The sequence below is a fragment of the Theropithecus gelada genome, chromosome 5 (genome assembly GCF_003255815.1).
Source record: "Theropithecus gelada isolate Dixy chromosome 5, Tgel_1.0, whole genome shotgun sequence".
Classification (NCBI taxonomy): domain Eukaryota; kingdom Metazoa; phylum Chordata; class Mammalia; order Primates; family Cercopithecidae; genus Theropithecus; species Theropithecus gelada.
This window is the reverse complement of record NC_037672.1, coordinates 134124227-134145772: the sequence shown is the minus strand read 5'-3', so window position 1 is coordinate 134145772 and position 21546 is coordinate 134124227.

Genomic DNA, 21546 nt, shown 5'->3' with positions numbered 1-21546 from the left:
ATATACCCAAAGGATTATAAATTATGCTGCTATAAAGACACATGCACACGTATGTTTATTGCAGCACTATTCACAATAGCAAAGACTTGGAATCAACCCAAATGTCCATCAGTGACAGATTGGATTAAGAAAATGTGGCATATATACACCATGGAATACTATGCAGCCATAAAAAAGGATGAGTTTGCATCCTTTGTAGGGACATGGATGCAGCTGGAATCCATCATTCTTAGCAAACTATCACAAGAACAGAAAACCAAACACCGCATGTTCTCACTCATAGGTGGGAACTGAACAATGAGATCACTTGGACTCGGGAAGGGGAACATCACACACCGGGGCCTATCATGGGGAGGGGGGCGGGGGGAGGGATTGCATTGGGAGTTATACCTGATGTAAATGACGAGTTGATGGGTGCAGCACACCAACAAGGCACAAGTATACATATGTAACAAACCTGCACGTTATGCACATGTACCCTACAACTTACAGTATAATAATAATAAATAAATTAAAAAAAAAAAAAAAAAAAAAGAAAGAATTGATCATGGAGAGTTTTCTAAAGTAAAGGCTCTAAGATAAGGGAGGTCAAGTGCCTATAGTCAGCAAGAAACCTATCCAAATTGTGATTAAGCTGAGGGGAATGTTAGTGCCATTTTAGTCCTTATAATCAGGAAAAAAAAAATCCATAATATCCTTTTCAGTTAAAACTGGAAAAATTCTGTAAGCAAAACAGGAAGTTCTCCTCCTTAGTTTTAATAAAGGAGACGGCAAAAACCCCATCACAAGTATGTTCTTGTAGGTTTTGTAGTTTATTTAGTTGTTAATCTGTAATGAATGAGGGCATTTAAAGTCTTGATCTCAATGTACCTTTCATTCTAAATCCTAAAAGTCATCACAAATCTGATTAGGGCTATTTTAGTCAATAACAAAACATTCCAAACTTTTTCATCTATGGTGCCCTATGTGTCTCGGTAATTTTCACCATGCCCCTAGGCCAAAAGACATTCCTAACACTAGAAATATATCCCTAACCTTAAAAAGTGGTTTGGGTCCAAAAAACTAACAAATATGCCATAACAACCTAGGAATCTTTTGAAAAAAGTAATATGCATGATTTGGAAAATAATTATTTTTAATTAAACACAATTACTTAGTATTTGGACATGTGTGCCTGTTGAACACACCACCGTTTCTCAAGACTTGAAATCAGATCTGATTCCAGTGCCGGGCGTGGAGGCGAAAGCCTGTAATCCCAGCTACTCCAGAGGCTAAGGCAGGAGGATACAGGAGGCAGAACCCCTGCTCCAACCCAGGAGGCAGAGCTTGCAGTGAACCGAGATGGTGCCACTGCACCCCAGCCTGGGCAACAGTGAGACTCTGTCTCAAAAAAAAAAAAACAACAACCAAAACAGCAACAACAACAAAAAACAGATGAGACTCCAGTAGCCTCATATTTTTGTTCAATGTTGATTTCACGTGGTACTTGCCTTTTAAAACATCAGTTACGGCCGGGCGCGGTGGCTCACGCCTGGAATCCCAGCACTGTGGGAGTCCGGGGCGGGCGGATCACGAGGTCAGGAGATCGAGACCATCCTGGCTAACACGGTGAAACCCCGTCTCTAATAGAAATACAAAAAAATTAGCCGGCCGTGGTGGCAGGTGCCTGTAGTCCCAGCTACTCGGGAGGCTGAGGCAGGAGAATGCCGTGAACCCGGGAGCGGAGCTTGCAGTGAGCAGAGATGGTGCCACTGTACTCCAGCCTGGGTGACTGAGGGAGACTCTGTCCAAATAAATAAATAAATAAATAAATAAATAAATAAATAATCAATTACTAAAACCCTGCTCCTCAAGGATAGGATGTGATTAAAGGGAATATATAATGATCTAATGTTGAAACTAAATTACCTCAGGCTAGTTAGTAAGTCACACAGTGTTTGATAGGTGCTGAGTATGACAGATATTTCTCTTGAAGACTTAAATTATCCTGGGAGTCCCTATTTTGCACCTTAGAGCACCCAGACACACTGCTTGAAATTTGTGAGTCTATACTGTGTATTCTCCTACATTCCTAGAAGTACACCTCAAGTGAAGAAAGATATTCCTCTGTCTTCCTTTTATCTTTTCTTCTATCTTTATTCCTTCTCCTTTCAGTGTTCGAACAATGTAGCAATTCAGTGTGATAAAATGTTATTTCATGTATGCTATGGATATTTCTGCCAACATATTGAATCCATGTTATGTCACTTAGGGAAAATGAAGGGCTCTGATATAGTGAGACATGTTGAAAATTAAGCAGTCACAACTACCTGAGAATTGGCTGAAATCTGATGAATGTATTGATCTAAGGTTTAGTTTTGTGATTAAAGTGATTAATAACAGACTGAAGCATCATTAGTCATTATGTTGTAGTTGAAATGTATCTTTCTCATGACCATGTATAAATGGTCAATACTTTAAGATATCTAAAAATGGAAACTGGTGATTGTATCTGCACCTTCTTTTAGGTGTTCACCCAACTACTGTGAACACGGTGGGGAGTGTTCCCAGTCCTGGAGCGCCTTTCATTGTAACTGTACCAACACTGGTTACAGAGGAGCTACTTGCCATAACTGTAAGTGGAACACATCTGCTTTTTCTTGCCCCTGTGATGGTTTCTTTGTCCCATTTCCCTTTTCATTCCTGTGTGTATATATGTCTGTTCTGTGCAAACTCAGCATCCAGTTGTTAATCTGCATCTCATTTCATAAAGTAGTCAAGATAGCCTATAGAAGTACCTAATATGAAACAGGTGAGAAAAGAGGAGGATACCTGGCAAAGGGAAAATACATTCAGAAGATGAAAGGTAGCTAAGGATCGAAAACAAATAAAATGCAGAGGGTGAATTTTGTTATCTTGTTCTGTTACGTGAATTGGGCCAGCATTTTGACACTAAACTTTCTAGAAGGCACAGTACAAGTGGAAACGGACTCAGTTACCAAATTCTTATTATTCATGCAATTAAACAAAGAGATTCTCAGAAACAACCCTGGTTGGACTGGGGTGGGGTGGTTTGTGGCATGAAGATTCAGATATCCAATAGGGACTAGATGTCATGGTCTATTTGGAGAGCTGTAACATAATGCCATAGTCTAGGTTATTTACAAACTGCAGAAATGTATTTCTCACCATTCTGGAGGCTGAGAAGTTCAAGATCAAGATGCCAGCAGATTAGGTGAGGGTGTGCTTCCTGGTTCATAGACTTCCATCTTCTCACCGTGTCCTCACATGGTGGAAGGGCTGAGGGATCTCTCTGGGAAATCTTTTACAAGAGCTCTAAATCCCACTAATGGGGGCTTCACTCTCATGGCCTAATCACTTCACTAAGGCCCCACCTCCAAATACCACCATACTGGGGACTAAGTTTCAACATATGTGTTTTGAGAGGACACAAACCTTCAGTCTATTGCACAGATAATCCTTATATTATCTTGCAACCCTATTTAATGAGGGTGATAAGGAAAAGGGTGGTAGATAATGATTAAATTTTGGTGGTAGATAGTTAATGTTATTCAATGCTTTCTAAATGCCAGGTACCGATCTAATATTTTATATGTCCTAGCTCGTTTAATTCTGATGGTCACCCTAGTAGGTGAATACTATTATAGGCAACTTACTTATAAAGAAATAGATATTAATCTACTTGTTCAAGGCTACTTAAAATAGTTGAGGCAGAGTGAGGATGTGAACATGTGACATCATCTTCTAGAGCCTGGGATAACAACCAATATCCCTTTTTTCCTATATTACAAATCCTGAATTTTTTTTTCTGATGAAATGGCTTGCGTGTGTTGTGAGGCTCATGTTATTTCATTGTCCAATTGTTCCAGGGCACAAATGGGAAGACCAGAATGCCCATTTTCCCGCCATTTTTTCTGATTATTACTGACATTTCTGAGCAACTGAACTAATACGACCTCCTATATCCTTGATTTAAGACATGGGTGTTAGGTACAAAGCCATCAGTCTCACCACCCTTTGTCTATTACACTGTGCTCCTGCCAGAGATGAGATTGGAATCCTGGGCTCCCAGCTCTGGGGTCCTGCACAGAGGACCCTCAGAAGCCCTGATTCGGTGCTGGGGAGGACATCACCAAGAGAATCTCCCAGCTCTACCACTATTGCCGGAGTCATTCCTGGGCATGAATTGTGTATATTGAGGTGCCTCATAAGATTTTTATGAAGAATATTAGCTGGTAATAAAGCCACACCTCACCTGTACCCAGAAGCCAACACCTCACTTGTACCCACATGCCAAGTTATTTGACCCAGGACACCCAGCTAGTGGAGGGACAGTATATTTTAATTCTTTATATCCTCCATTATCCCCATGTAGTAACTAACTCAAAACAGAAAGCTATTCAGTGTTTTCATTGACTATTCATTTTAATTGTTATCAATGACTGAATCTAAATATAAACGAAACAACTCTGAAGACAAAAATTAGATAATAAATAGAGTTACTTTCATCTGTGACCCACAATTTGATCCAATAATTGAGTTTAATTTATTAGGTTCTTGAGAAGACGGCTCTAATAGAGTAGAAGGGTTTTTGCCCGTAACTATTCTGAGAAATGGAGCCAGAACGACAGTCTTGGCAATAGCGGAGGGCAGGAGATGGAGTTTGCTACAAAACCTTATTAGGAAATAATCAGTAAACAGTCGTGTTATAAAAAGTCAAGCCATACACATAAATCAACAGTCATGCTATAAAAAGTCAAGCCATACACATAATTCAGAAGTCCTTCCAAGTATTCTTATCCAGTCCTTTTCCACAACCAGTCCCACCACAAAGTTAGGATATTCTGCCAAACTCTTTCAAGGACTTTATGAACATATGCGTGTGTACATCAAAATGTATAAACTAGTCATTTTTACATACCCACATCCGTGCACAAAATGCAAATGTGACTGGAAAATGAACCATGCTTATATCTCTATCAGCATGATATATAATAGGAACAAAATAAAACCATCATACTGTGGAGAAGGGTGGAAGTAAATTTACATGATTACTTGAAATTTTGGTAACATAGAACAAATTAGCCATAGTATTTCACGTTGTCTAAACACTCATTAACATAATTTTCAAAACTAAAATAGATTCAGGGGCAAATATTCAGGGGATTGTTTATTTCTCGTTTCACAGAATAAAATGCTTAACAGAAGCTATTGGTATAATTGGCCAAGTGTTCAATGAGAGGTGTGCATTATACACAAGTGTTGATATGAAACTTTGTACATAGCAAATTTAGGATTATATAATTAAAAACATCCAAACATCCGATTATGGATCTAAACACATTGAAACCACTTGAGGGCATAGTTCATACAAGTATTTCTTCTGCTTTGAATTTTAATTATCTTGAATTCTTGTTACGGCATTGGTGGGAGTTTCTTTTGTAAATTACTCTAGAAATTATTGATGAGGAGCTTTGTGAACCACATTTGTTTTGTGAAAAAATATTTTGTCTATAGTTAATTTTCTATGAGAACGGAGTATAGTTATAACATGATTTAAAATGTTTCTATTGTATAATTATTGGCTAACAGCAGATTATTTAAGGAGGTTACACTGTTGTGCTTCAGACATTAGGTTATTACAAGGTGCTACTAGAATTAGAAATTCCAAAATATGTGCCGCAAGATAAGTTACGACGTTATACTTACAAGGCTCTAACATTTAAACACCTACCTTCTCTTTCCTTGTTCTTCAGAATGTCAAAGTGGCTAAATTTTGGTTTTGACCAAGTGATTTCATTTTCATTTAGTGATTAAAAAAAGTCACAAAATCAATCTCATTTTTTCTGTCAAATCACTTTCATCCATATTAATTTTAAAAAAGAATGAGTTTTGTTTTAAAGTAAGTTTTGCCTGGTCAGTAGTGTACACATTAAATTTCAAGACTTGCAGTATTTCATGTCCAAGATAAAAGTTGAGATTCATTTCATGCTATTCCATTAATGATGTTTTTTTTTTTAAAGCTATCTATGAGCAGTCATGTGAAGCCTATAAGCACAGAGGAAATACTTCAGGGTTTTACTATATAGATTCAGATGGAAGTGGTCCCCTGGAACCATTTCTTCTATATTGCAATATGACCGGTGAGTTAATCAGCTTTTATTTTATAGTTAAATTTGCATGCATGTTTTAAATATGCAAAATTAAAATGAAATCAGCAGAATGTTGACCTAATTTGCAACTTGATTAAAATGTGTATTGTTCCTTAGAAAAACCGAACATAAATCTTAAAAAAATAGTTAAATGGTAATGACTTTAAATATCTTTTTTAATGCATGTGGCGTCTGTGTAAAACATCTAATAATAAATGTTTCCAATTATGTCCCCAAACAAAAAGGATAGATTATTTCTGGGAGAAGATTGATACATGTAAAACTTTGCAGAATATTTACTTTTTAAATGTATGTAAACATAAAGTTTACATCTTCTGGAATTCTTTACTTACATGAATTTACATAGAAATTAATAAACATGGGAAATGTGTTTGATTAAATGCAATATTCGTCCATAATTTAAAACACTCAACAAATTACCAATAGAAGGAAGTTTCCTTATTTTAATAAAGACCAGAAAACCTTATAGCATATATTAGTTTACAGTGGAATTTGAAAGCTTTTCCTGTTACCACCTTTAATACCATTCTCGTCACCATTGTATTGGAGGTCCTAGACAGTGAAATAAAGGAAGAGAAAGAAATGAAAAACATAAATATTGGGGAAAAAAAAGACTCAGATTCTTATTATTCATAGATAATCAGGTTGTGTATTAAAATACTCTAAACAATTTACAGATAAACTATTAAGATTAGGATTGCCATTGAACAATAAAATTAATTTTATTTTTGTATATCAACAATAACAATTAGAAAATAAACTTTTAGGAGATCATATTTTCAATAGCACAAAGTGTCTCAAACACATGGTAGTAAATCTAATGAAAGATGTACAAGGTTTCTACACAGATAAGTATAAAATGCCCTTTAGATGAACTAATATCCTAAATAAATGGAGGAATATAAAATGTTCATTGATCATGCCTGTAATCCCAGCACTTTGGGAGGCCAAGGCAGGTGGAGACCATCCTGGCCAACATGGCAAAATCTCGTCTCTACTAAAGATACAAAAATTAGCTGGGTGTGGCACGCGCTTGTAATCCCAGCTACTCAGGAGGCTGAGGCAGGAGAATTGCTTGAACCCAGCAGGTGGAGGTTGCATTGAGCTGGGATTGTGCTACTGCACTCCAGCCTGGTGACAGTTTTTTTGAGACTCAATCTCAAAAAAAACCAAAAAACAAAAAACAACAAAAAAAAGTTCATTGATTAGAAGACTCAATATTGTATAATATCAGTTCTTCCAAACTAGATATTGATTCAGTGCAAACCTAAATTAAAACTCAATCAGGGTGTTTATTTATAGGTTGGTGTGATTATTTTGGTGAAAATCAACAAGCATATTCTAAAATTCATGAGTAAATACGAAGAGGCAAGAAGAACCAAGTCAATCTTGAAGAACAAATTTGAGGGATTCAACTCTACTGGATAGATACAGGCATTATACAGATAGCTGTGTAAAGCTGTATATAATTGTCACAAAGATAGATAAGCCAGTAAAAACAGAATAGAGAATTTATAAACAGACTCACTCATATATGGATAATTGATTTATGGCCAAGGTGGCATTGATATGTAATGAAGGAAAGATGGTCTTTTCAACCAGTAGTGCTGCTGGAAATTGTACTTAAATGTCAGTAAAAGGAGTATTGATCTCTCCCACATCAAACACACACACACAAAATAGATTCTAGATGAACTGTGCTGTCCAACATGGTAGCCACTAGCCAGTACCTATTTAAATTCTAATTTAATTAAAATTAATTACAAAACAAAATTACTGCATTTTAAAAATTTAACTAAAATAGGATTAAATTACAGCTGGGTGCAGTGGCTTACACCTGTAATCCCAGCACTTTTGAGAAGCCAAGGCGGGGGCATCATTTGAGCCTAGGAGTTTGAGACCGGGCTGGGCAACATAGTGAGACCCCATCTCTATTTTTCTTTAAGTTTACTTTCTCAGTCTCTCTGGCTGCATTTTAACTGCTTAATAGCCTCCCGTGGCTAGTATGGAGTGTATCATTGTAGATGTAGAACCTTATCATTTGCTGAAAGTTACTTTGAGCTGAGATCAATGTAGCCGAGTGCTGTGTTAGAAGTCAGTATTTTATAGAGCAAAACCAAAGGAAAAGGGCAATATCATTATACCTTGAGGCAGAGGGTGTTGCAAAGGGAGATTTGGTACTAAAAATTGTGGAACATATCTTTCAGGCAGAGGAAACAGAAACTGCCAAGTTCTGAGACAGGTGATCTTACCAGGTGTGTTCAGAAAACAGCAGCAAACCTAGGGTAGCGGAAGTATGGTGAGTAAGTGGGGAGTAGGAAGAGAGGAGAGAATCAAGTAGGATGGGGAGGGGAAGAGTATGGGCTTCATGGCAATGTTGTAAGACCTTTGATTGTTTACTCTTAAATGAGATGAGAAGACACTGAGGAGTTTTAAGAAATTGTGGGATGCAGTCTGACTTCCTTTAATTGGATTGCAACTGCTGCTGGGTTAGGGAATGCTTCTTCAGGAGCAGGGGTGGAAAGGAGTGAGGAGACTATGCATACCGTACTTTGTAAGAGTTGGGAGACCGTTTCAAGTAATGCAAAAATCCAGTACTGATTGTACCAGAGAATAGCACTGTAGATGGAAGAAAGGTGTTAGATTTTTTTCTTTGCATACCTATGATGTGTGAGAAAACAAAAAGCCAAAAGTAACTACGCAGTTTTTGCCCTGGGTCGTTGAGTGTTTGAACTGTTGTTATTTAAGATGCGATCAGACAAGGTTTAAGGGAAAGATCATAAGCTCTGTTTTACACTTTTTTTTTTTTTTGAGTTTGAGATGTCTGTTTCTCCACATTCAAACAAGATTCTGAGGAGGCATTTGAATTTGGGAGCAACCGCTTCTTTATAGTAATGAATGTGTAGTTCTAAAAACTGCAGGTGGTGGCAAACTCTGTGCCAACACATATTTTGGCAGAAATTGCTATAGAATGTATCTTCAAAGGTTTTTCATTTAACACACTTGGTGGCTTCCATTTATCTCACAACCATTGAGGGCATTGCCCCATACACGAAAACAACCCAAAACAAATGGTGGTTCCTGCATATGTGTCTTCTCAATGAAGCTCTCCTGCCTGGACAGTACGAATGCCCAGACAGCACTGCAGGTGGTTCTGATGCAGAGCAACCACTGAGGTGGGTCAATGGAAAACATATCATCATGGATCTTCCCAAATGATTCTTATGTGTCCTTAGGTTTGGGAATCACTGTTTTAGACTTCATGGTTCTCAAACTTTAGTATGCACTGGCAACTCTGGTACATGAGAATTAAGCATGACAGATGTGAGAGGACTTTACAGAGGAAAAAAGAGAAGACTTTACAAGTGTAAGATATGAATTCCAGTGCCAAAATGCTTTATTATTTTGTTTTCAGCTTGGATAGGTTGGATTGTGAGTGAGATTTATGTAACAATCCACCACTGCAAACCTGCAAGTTCTATGTCCCCATAAATGCATCCGGAGCTATACACATACACATGTTATAGAAAGTTTCATTCTGAAATTAGACAGTGATAGGTTGATAAATATCTCTAGCCTTCGAAGCTTTAAGAAGCATGCATACACACACACGCACACACACACACACACACACACCCTATCCATTCTCATTGTTCGCAGTAGTTATGTTCTGTAAAGTAACCAGAAACACTGGATTAGAAAACACTGAACAAATTGCTCCTAGCAGGAAGCACAGTAAGGTTAGTTTCCTGCAAGCCTCTGGTCACAATGGTCTCATCCACCAGTCAATACATAATCTTCTTTTATATGTGTTTCAGGTTAAAGACACCTTATTTAATACATACTGTTGATTCATTAACATTGAGCTCATGGCCAAGAGCACTGTAGCTCAAGCTTGAGCAAAGCTTATCTCACATGTGTTTTCTTTCTAAGGCTCAGTGCATGCAGCCTTCTGTGCTTAGGAACTCGACAACATTTCTGGGAGTGGGGGGGCATTCTAAACAGCAAAATCACCAACCAGTAGCACAAAAATGCAAAAAATGTGGCACTTAATAGACTACAAATGAGACATTTGTTTATTGTATGAGAGCTGAAACAAGAAAACAGTGTTTCCTTGTTCAGCTCTAATGGGGTATGTGAATGTCAGGGAGGCCAAATTTTTGTGGCTCTGTATGTGTTCACAAATGACTGTGAAAGCATTGGGGTTACAAATGAATTTTAACAAATAGGCAAATTCACAAATAATGAGAATCCGTGTGTAATGAATATCGACTACATATATTATGTTTATTATGGGTAATAATTTAGTAATTTATAGGCCATATGTATTTTTTATTATCTAAATGATAAATTATCAATTTTATTTTATTGAATACATTATTTGCATTAAATCAACATTTACTTTTTTTATATTACATAGCAAATTAATGTACCTTATTATAGAAAATGTATCTTTGCTAAACAAATTATTTGGGGAAAAAATTGTAGTTAAGACTAAACAATTCTAAGAGACCTGAAGAGTATGTATGTGTGTGTAGAGAGAGAGAAAGGGAGAACAAATTCTATGTTTTAGGAGCTTAGATTTTGAAATGAGGTCAGATGGGTCATAGATACCAAATGAAAAAAAAAAAAATGATTGGAGTCACTGGAAGTATGCAGAGATTAAAGGTGCTTCATTCAGCAAGATTATACAAAAGTATTGATGAAAAAGAGGACATTCAGAAAATTTTTAAAGCCACGTAGATAGCAAGATATTCAGAAATACAGATACCCAGAGACAGCTAAATGTCTCCAGTAGCTCTGGAATATAGGAACATATTCAAGCAAAAATGACAACCCCAGAGTATTGCAACCCAGTGAGAAATACATGTTACTCCTTGAAACTTTCCTTATTGATCCGGTTTTGCAAATGAGGAAGCCAAGAATGGAGGAGGTTAAGTGTAGGAGGTATAGCTTGAAACTCTCTTTATTGATCTGGTTNAAAAAAAAAAAAAAAAAAGGATTAATACTACCCCAAATGTACTATGGTCTGAAAACCTAAACTTAAATGGGACCAAGAATTAAAAATTACATTAATTACTGGTCAAAAACAATAAAGGATTAATCCTTTAATTGAGTATAGATAACTTCATAACTAATTTTATACAAAAGGAAAATCTTTGAAAATGTAAATAACATCTTCTCCACCATAATCATAAAAGGAGCATTTTTTTTTTTTTTTTTTTTTTTTTTGGGCTTTTTTTTTTTTTTTTTTTTTTTTTTTAAATTTATTTATTATTATTATACTGTAAGTTGTAGGGTACATGTGCATAACGTGCAGGTTTGTTACATATGTATACTTGTGCCTTGTTGGTGTGCTGCACCCATCAACTCGTCATTTACATCAGGTATAACTCCCAATGCAATCCCTCCCCCCGCCCCCCTCCCCATGATAGGCCCCGGTGTGTGATGTTCCCCTTCCCGAGTCCAAGTGATCTCATTGTTCAGTTCCCACCTATGAGTGAGAACATGCGGTGTTTGGTTTTCTGTTCTTGTGATAGTTTGCTAAGAATGATGGATTCCAGCTGCATCCATGTCCCTACAAAGGACACAAACTCATCCTTTTTTATGGCTGCATAGTATTCCATGGTGTATATATGCCACATTTTCTTAATCCAATCTGTCACTGATGGACATTTGGGTTGATTCCAAGTCTTTGCTATTGTGAATAGTGCTGCAATAAACATACGTGTGCATGTGTCTTTATAGCAGCATAATTTATAATCCTTTGGGTATATACCCAGTAATGGGATGGCTGGGTCATATGGTACATCTAGTTCTAGATCCTTGAGGAATCGCCATACTGTTTTCCATAATGGTTGAACTCGTTTACAATCCCACCAACAGTGTAAAAGTGTTCCTATTTCTCCACATCCTCTCCAGCACCTGTTGTTTCCTGACTTTTTAATGATCGCCATTCTAACTGGTGTGAGATGGTATCTCATTGTGGTTTTGATTTGCATTTCTCTGATGGCCAGTGATGATGAGCATTTTTTCATGTGTTTGTTGGCTGTATGAATGTCTTCTTTTGAGAAATGTCTATTCATATCCTTTGCCCACTTTTTGATGGGGTTGTTTGTTTTTTTCTTGTAAATTTGTTGGAGTTCTTTGTAGGTTCTGGATATTAGCCCTTTGTCAGATGAGTAGATTGCAAAAATTTTCTCCCATTCTGTAGGTTGCCTGTTCACTCTGATGGTACTTTCTTTTGCTGTGCAGAAGCTCTTTAGTTTAATGAGATCCCATTTGTCAATTTTGGCTTTTGCTGCCGTTGCTTTTGGTGTTTTAGACATGAAGTCTTTGCCCATGCCTATGTCCTGAATGGTACTACCTAGATTTTCCTCTAGGATTTTTATGGTATTAGGTCTAACATTTAAGTCTCTAATCCATCTTGAATTAATTTTCGTATAAGGAGTAAGGAAAGGATCCAGTTTCAGCTTTCTACTTATGGCTAGCCAATTTTCCCAGCACCATTTATTAAATAGGGAATCCTTTCCCCATTTCTTGTTTTTGTCAGGTTTGTCAAAGATGAGATGGCTGTAGATGTGTGGTATTATTTCTGAGGACTCTGTTCTGTTCCATTGGTCTATATCTCTGTTTTGGTACCAGTACCATGCTGTTTTGGTTACTGTAGCCTTGTAGTATAGTTTGAAGTCAGGTAGCGTGATGCCTCCAGCTTTGTTCTTTTGACTTAGGATTGTCTTGGAGATGCGGGCTCTTTTTTGGTTCCATATGAACTTTAAAGCAGTTTTTTCCAATTCTGTGAAGAAACTCATTGGTAGCTTGATGGGGATGGCATTGAATCTATAAATTACCTTGGGCAGTATGGCCATTTTCACGATATTGATTCTTCCTATCCATGAGCATGGTATGTTCTTCCATTTGTTTGTGTCCTCTTTTATTTCACTGAGCAGTGGTTTGTAGTTCTCCTTGAAGAGGTCATTTACATCCCTTGTAAGTTGGATTCCTAGGTATTTGATTCTCTTTGAAGCAATTGTGAATGGAAGTTCATTCATGATTTGGCTCTCTGTTTGTCTGTTACTGGTGTATAAGAATGCTTGTGATTTTTGCACATTAATTTTGTATCCTGAGACTTTGCTGAAGTTGCTTATCAGCTTAAGGAGATTTTGGGCCGAGACAATGGGGTTTTCTAAATATACAATCATGTCATCTGCAAACAGGGACAATTTGACTTCTTCTTTTCCTAACTGAATACCCCTGATTTCTTTCTCTTGCCTGATTGCCCTAGCCAGAACTTCCAACACTATGTTGAATAGGAGTGGTGAGAGAGGGCATCCCTGTCTTGTGCCAGTTTTCAAAGGGAATTTTTCCAGTTTTTGCCCATTCAGTATGATATTGGCTGTGGGTTTGTCATAAATAGCTCTTATTATTTTGAGGTACGTTCCATCAATACCGAATTTATTGAGCGTTTTTAGCATGAAGGGCTGTTGAATTTTGTCAAAAGCCTTTTCTGCATCTATTGAGATAATCATGTGGTTCTTGTCTTTGGTTCTGTTTATATGCTGGATTATGTTTGTTGATTTGCGAATGTTGAACCAGCCTTGCATCCCAGGGATGAAGCCCACTTGATCATGGTGGATAAGCTTTTTGATGTGTTGCTGAATCCGGTTTGCCAGTATTTTATTGAGGATTTTTGCATCGATGTTCATCAGGGATATTGGTCTAAAATTCTCTTTTTTTGTTGTATCTCTGCCAGGCTTTGGTATCAGGATGATGTTGGCCTCATAAAACAAGTTAGGGAGGATTCCCTCTTTTTCTATTGATTGGAATAGTTTCAGAAGGAATGGTACCAACTCCTCCTTGTACCTCTGGTAGAATTCAGCTGTGAATCCATCTGGTCCTGGACTTTTTTTCGTTGGTAGGCTATTAATTGTTGCCTCAATTTCAGAGCCTGCTATTGGTCTATTCAGGGATTCAACTTCTTCCTGATTTAGTCTTGGAAGAGTGTAAGTGTCCAGGAAATTATCCATATTTTCTAGATTTTCCAGTTTATTTGCGTAGAGGTGTTTATAGTATTCTCTGATGGTAGTTTGTATTTCTGTGGGGTCGGTGGTGATATCCCCTTTTTCATTTTTAATTGCGTCGATTTGATTCTTCTCTCTTTTCTTCTTTATTAGTCTTGCTAATGGTCTGTCAATTTTGTTGATCTTTTCAAAAAACCAACTCCTGGATTCATTGATTTTTTGGAGGGTTTTTTGTGTCTCTATCTCCTTCAGTTCTGCTCTGATCTTAGTTATTTCTAGCCTTCTGCTAGCTTTCGAATGTGTTTGCTCTTGCTTCTCTAGTTCTTTTAATTGCGATGTTAGAGTGTCAATTTTAGATCTTTCCTGCTTTCTCTTGTGGGCATTTAGTGCTATAAATTTCCCTCAACACCCTGCTTTAAATGTGTCCCAGAGATTCTGGTATGTTGTATCTTTGTTCTCATTGGTTTCAAAGAACATCTTTATTTCTGCCTTCATTTTGTTATGTATCCAGTAGTCATTCAGGAGTAGGTTGTTCAGTTTCCATGTACTTGAGCAGTTTTGATTGAGTTTCTTAGTCCTGAGTTCTGGTTTGATTGCACTGTGGTCTGAGAGACAGTTTGTTGTAATTTCTATTCTTTTACATTTGCTGAGGAGTGCTTTACTTCCAATTATGTGGTCAATTTTGGAACAAGTGTGATGTGATGCTGAGAAGAATGTATATTCTGTTGATTTGGGGTGGAGAGTTCTGTAGACGTCTATTAGGTCCACTTGGTGCAGAGTTGAGTTCAATTCCTGGATATCCTTGTTAACTTTCTGTCTCGTTGATCTGTCTAATGTTGACAGCGGGATGTTAAAGTCTCTCATTATTATTGTATGGGAATCTAAGTCTCTTTGTAAGTCTCTAAGGACTTGCTTTATGAATCTGGGTGCTCCTGTATTGGGTGCATATGTATTTAGGATAGTTAGCTCTTCCTGTTGAATTGATCCCTTTACCATTATGTAATGACCTTCTTTGTCTCTTTTGATCTTTGATGGTTTAAAGTCTGTTTTATCAGAGACTAGGATTGCAACCCCTGCTTTTTTTTGTTTTCCATTTGCTTGGTCGATCTTCCTCCATCCCTTTATTTTTAGCGTATATGTGTCTCTGCATGTGAGATGGGTTTCCTGAATACAGCAAACTGATGGGTCTTGACTCTTTATCCAGTTTGCCAGTCTGTGTCTTTTAATTGGACCTTTTAGTCCATTTACATTTAAGGTTAATATTGTTATGTGTGAACTTGATCCTGTCATTATGATCTTAGCTGGTTATTTTGCTCGCTAGTTGATGCAGTTTCTTCCTAGCATCGATAGACTTTACATTTTGACATGTTTTTGCAATGGCTAGTACCTGTTGTTCCTTTCCATGTTTAGTGCTTCCTTCAGGATCTCTTGTAGGGCAGGCCTGGTGGTGACAAAATCTCTAAGCATTTGCTTGTCTGTAAAGGATTTTATTTCTCCTTCACTTATGAAACTTAGTTTGGCTGGATATGAAATTCTGGGTTTAAAATTCTTTTCTTTAAGAATGTTGAATATTGGCCCCCACTCTCTTCTGGCTTGGAGAATTTCTGCTGAGAGATCTGCTATTAGTCTGATGGGCTTCCCTTTGTGTGTAACCTGACCTTTCTCTCTGGCTGCCCTTAACATTTTTTCCTTCATTTCAACTTTGGTGAATCTGACAATTATGTGTCTTGGAGTTGCTCTTCTCAAGGAGTATCTTTGTGGCATTCTCTGTATTTCCTGAATTTGAATGTTGGCCTGCCTTACTAGGTTGGGGAAGTTCTCCTGGATGATATCCTGAAGAGTGTTTTCCAACTTGGTTCCATTTTCCCCCTCACTTTCAGGCACATCAATCAGACATAGATTTGGTCTTTTCACATAATCCCATATTTCTTGGAGGCTTTGTTCATTTCTTTTTACTCTTTTTTCTCTAGACTTCTCTTCTCGCTTCATTTCATTCATTTGATCTTCAATCGCTGATACTCTTTCTTCCAGTTGATTGAGTCGATTACTGAAGCTTGTGCGTTTGTCATGTAGTTCTCGTGTTATGGTTTTCATCTCTATCAGTTCTTTTAAGGTCTTCTCTTCATTGATTATTCTAGTTATCCATTCATCCATTCTTTTTTTAAGGTTTTTAGTTTCTTTGCACTGGTTACGTAGTTCCTCCTTTAGCTCTGATAAGTTTGATTGACTGAAGCCTTTTTCTCTCAACTCATCAAAGTCATTCTCCATCCAGCTTTGTTCTGTTGCTGGCAATGAGCTGCATTCCTTTGGAGTGGGAGATGCACTCTGATTTTTTGAATTTCCAGCTTTTCTGCACTGCTTTTTCCCCATCTTTGTGGTTTTATCTGCCTTTGGTCTTTGATGATGGTGACTTACTGATGGGGTTTTGGTGTGGATGTCCTTTCTGTTTGTTAGTTTTCCTTCTAACAGTCAGGACCCTCAGCTGCAGGTCTGTTGGAGTTTGCTTGAGGTCCACTCCAGACCCTGTTTGCCTGGGTACCAGCAGTGGAGGCTGCAGAAGATAGAATATTGCTGAAGAGCGAGTGTTGCTGTCTGATTATTGCTCTGGAAGCTTCATCTCAGGGGTGTACCCCGCTGTGTGAGGTGTGAAGTGTCAGTCTGTACCTAGTGGGGGATGTCTCCCAGTTAGGCTACTCAGGGGTCAGGGACCCACTTGAGCAGGCAGTCTGTCCGTTCTCAGATCTCAGCCTCTGTGCTGGCAGATCCACTGCTGTCTTCAAAGCTGTCAGACAGGGGCATTTACCTCTGCCAAGGTTTCTGCTGCTTTTTGTTTAGCTATGCCCTGTCCCCAGAGGAGGAGTCTACAGAGGCAGGCCAGCCTCCTTGAGCCGTGGTGGTTTCCACCCAATTCAAGCTTCATGGAGGCTTTGTTTACCTACTTAAGCCTCAGCAATGGCAGGCGCCCCTCCCCCAGCCTCACTGCCGCCTTACAGTTAGATGTCAGACTGCTGTGCTGCCAATGAGGGAGGCTCCATGGGCATGGGACCCTCTGGGCCAGGTGTGGGATATAATCTCCTGGTGTGCCATTTGCTAGGACCCTTGGTAAAGCGCAGTATTAGGGTGGGAGTTACCGAATTTTCCAGGTGTTGTGTGTCTCAATTTCCTTTGGCTAGGAAAAGGAATTCCCTTCCCCCTTGTGCTTCCCAGGTGAGGTGATACCTCGCCCTGCTTCAGCTCTGGCTGATCGGGCTGCACCCACGGACCAGCGCCAACTGTCTGACACACCCCAGTGAGATGAACCTGGTACCTCAGTTGAAAATGCAGAAATCGCCCGTCTTCTGTGTCACTCATGCTGGGAGCTGGAGGCCGGAGCTCTTCCTATTCTGGCATTTTGTTTTACAGTAATTCTTTATTTCACCTTTAAAAAGACATTGTGCATGCTTTACATGATACAGCCAATTTCAAAGGACTTATTCTGGATTCTTATGATTACCATATTGATATTGACATTATCAAGACTATCATCATTTCAAAGGTGGCTGAGTTTAACTTAAAAGTCAATATAATAAGCAAGTCACATACCACAGGGGTAAATTAGATTGTCCTTAGACTTCTTTCTCTGTGGCATTACTGAATGCCAGCAAACAGTCCAATAATATCCAGTTCACTCCAGTCACAATAGAGAGGTCATCTGTTCCAAATAAGGTTATGCTAACTGGTGAAACAAATAATCGGTCAAATTTCAATGACCTAACATAACCCAGAAATATATTCCTTGCTTGCTTAATATCCAATCTATAGTAGGGCTCTGCTTTATATAGGTATTCAGGGATCCAAGCTGACACACCCTTTAACAACATGGCTTTTAATATGCCTTCGAGTATTGACATCCAGCTGGCAGGCAGGGGGATAGTAGGAGGTTTTTATGGGATAGTTATGGAAGTGGCTGACATCATTTCTACTCACACTCCATTGGCAAGAACTAGTCATGTAGTCCAACTGCATGAGAGACTAGGGCATACAGGCACTGGCTGAGCAGCCACTTCCCAACAACAGCTCTACACTGTAGGCTGGGAGCATTCTATAGCTATGTTCTCTATCTTTGGCAGAAAACTGACCCACTCTAGGGTCTTCCTTTCACTTTGTTCTGGCTTTCCAAACACTTTAGCTGCACAAGAGGCCAGCTACCCTGAGGTCTTTACCTCCCATGGTGCTCAAAGTGAGATCAGCTCTGTGAGCTGCCTAAAAGTACTCATCTTCACCACTACCAGGATGCCTTTGTCTAGCAACACACAAAAAGAAAAGGAGTCACAGTCTTTGACCAGAAGGACCTTACATTTTACTTCAAAAATAACTTTAAACACACACATAAGAAAGTTAGTATTACAAACCATATATAATGAAGTTTTAAATAATGTACTAAAAGCATATTATTTTTATGGAGGATGCTATCATTGACAAAGTGCCAAATGGTGTAAAGTCTGAACAGAGTAAATGGAAAGGATTTAGAAGAGGGAGAAATCACTATGGCATGTTAGTCGTGAGGAAGGAGGCAACACCTAATCCTTGCAGAGCAAGTGGATTTCAGCCAGTGATCAAGAAGGGAGAGAAGGGACAGCTGCTCCCCTTCAGTTGGATGATAATGGAGTCTCGAGGTCTGCCTTTGGCATTGGTGTGGGTGATACCAAATAGGAATGGAACTTTTATTGGGGGGGGGGTGGGGAGATCTATTTTAGTGATTGTCGAAATAAAAGGTGTGAACTTTTTAAATGACTCTACTAGCATTTTTATGATACAATTATGGTTATTAGTGATCTATGTCAGGAATCAGAAAATTATGACTGATGGACCAAATCCAGCCTGTCACTTGTTTATGTACAGACTTCAAGCTAAGAAGTTTTTTCAGGAAGAGCTAACTATCCTAAATATATATGCACCCAATACAGGAGCACCCAGATTCATAAAGCAAGTCCTTAGAGACTTACAAAGAGACTTAGACTCCCATACAATAATACTGGGAGACTTCAACACTCCACTGTCAACATTAGACAGATCAACGAGACAGAAAGTTAACAAGGATATCCAGGAATTGAACTCATCTCTGCAGCAAGCAGACCTAATAGACATCTATAGAACTCTCCACCCCAAATCAACAGAATATACATTCTTCTCAGCACCACATCGTACTTACTCCAAAATTGACCACGTAATTGGAAGTAAATCACTCCTCAGCAAATGTACAAGAACAGAAATTATAACAAACTGTCTCTCAGACCACAGTGCAATCAAACTAGAACTCAGGACTAAGAAACTCAATCAAAACCGCTAACTACATGGAAACTGAACAATCTGCTCCTGAATGACTACTGGGTACATAACGAAATGAAGGCAGAAATAAAGATGTTCTTTGAAACCAATGAGAACAAAGATACAACATACCAGAATCTCTGGGACACATTTAAAGCAGTGTGTAGAGGGAAATTTATAGCACTAAATGCCCACAAGAGAAAGCAGGAAAGATCAAAAATTGACACTCTAACATCGCAATTAAAAGAACTAGAGAAGCAAGAGCAAACACATTCGAAAGCTAGCAGAAGGCAAGAAATAACTAAGATCAGAGCAGAACTGAAGGAGATAGAGACACAAAAAACCCTCCAAAAAAATCAATGAATCCAGGAGTTGGTTTTTTGAAAAGATCAACAAAATTGACAGACCACTAGCAAGACTAATAAAGAAGAAAAGAGAGAAGAATCAAATCGACACAATTAAAAATGATAAAGGGGATATCACCACCGACCCCACAGAAATTCAAACTACCATCAGAGAATACTATAAACACCTCTACGCAAATAAACTGGAAAACCTAGAAGAAATGGATAATTTCCTGGACACTTACACTCTTCCAAGACTAAACCAGGAAGAAGTTGAATCCCTGAATAGACCAATAGTAGGCTCTGAAATTGAGGCAATAATTAATAGCCTACCAACCAAAAAAAGTCCAGGACCAGATGGATTCACAGCTGAATTCTACCAGAGGTATAAGGAGGAGTTGGTACCATTCCTTCTGAAACTATTCCAATCAATAGAAAAAGAGGGAATCCTCCCTAACTCATTTTATGAGGCCAACATCATCCTGATACCAAAGCCTGGCAGAGACACAACAAAAAAAGAGAATTTTAGACCAATATCCCTGATGAACATCGATGCAAAAATCCTCAATAAAATACTGGCAAACCGGATTCAACAACACATCAAAAAGCTTATCCACCATGATCAAGTGGGCTTCATCCCTGGGATGCAAGGCTGGTTCAACATTCGCAAATCAATAAACATAATCCAGCATATAAACAGAACCAAAGACAAGAACCACATGATTATCTCAATAGATGCAGAAAAGGCTTTTGACAAAATTCAACAGCCCTTCATGCTAAAAACGCTCAATAAATTCGGTATTGATGGAATGTACCTCAAAATAATAAGAGCTATTTATGACAAACCCACAGCCAATATCATACTGAATGGGCAAAAACTGGAAAAATTCCCTTTGAAAACTGGCACAAGACAGGGATGCCCTCTCTCACCACTCCTATTCAACATAGTGTTGGAAGTTCTGGCTAGGGCAATCAGGCAAGAGAAAGAAATCAAGGGTATTCAGTTAGGAAAAGAAGAAGTCAAATTGTCCCTCTTTGCAGATGACATGATTGTATATTTAGAAAACCCCATTGTCTCAGCCCAAAATCTCCTTAAGCTGATAAGCAACTTCAGCAAAGTCTCAGGATACAAAATCAATGTGCAAAAATCACAAGCATTCTTATACACCAGTAACAGACAAACAGAGAACCAAATCATGAATGAACTCACATTCACAATTGCTTCAAAGAGAATAAAATACTCAGGAATCCAACTTACATGGGATGTAAAGGACCTCTTCAAGGAGAACTACAAACCACTGCTCAGTGAAATAAAAGAGGACACAAACAAATGGAAGAACATACCATGCTCATGGATAGGAAGAATCAATATCGTGAAAATGGCCATACTGCCCAAGGTTATTTATAGATTCAATGCCATCCCCATCAAGCTACCAATGAGTTTCTTCACAGAATTGGAAAAAACTGCTTTAAAGTTCATATAGAACCACAAAAGAGCCCGCATTGCCAAGACAATTCTAAGTCAAAAGAACAAAGCTGGAGGCATCACGCTACCTGACTTCAAACTATACTACAAGGCTACAGTCACCAAAACAGCATGGTACTGGTACCAAAACAGAGATATAGACCAATGGAACAGAACAGAGTCCTCAGAAATAATACCACACATCTACAGCCATCTGATCTTTGACAAACCTGAGA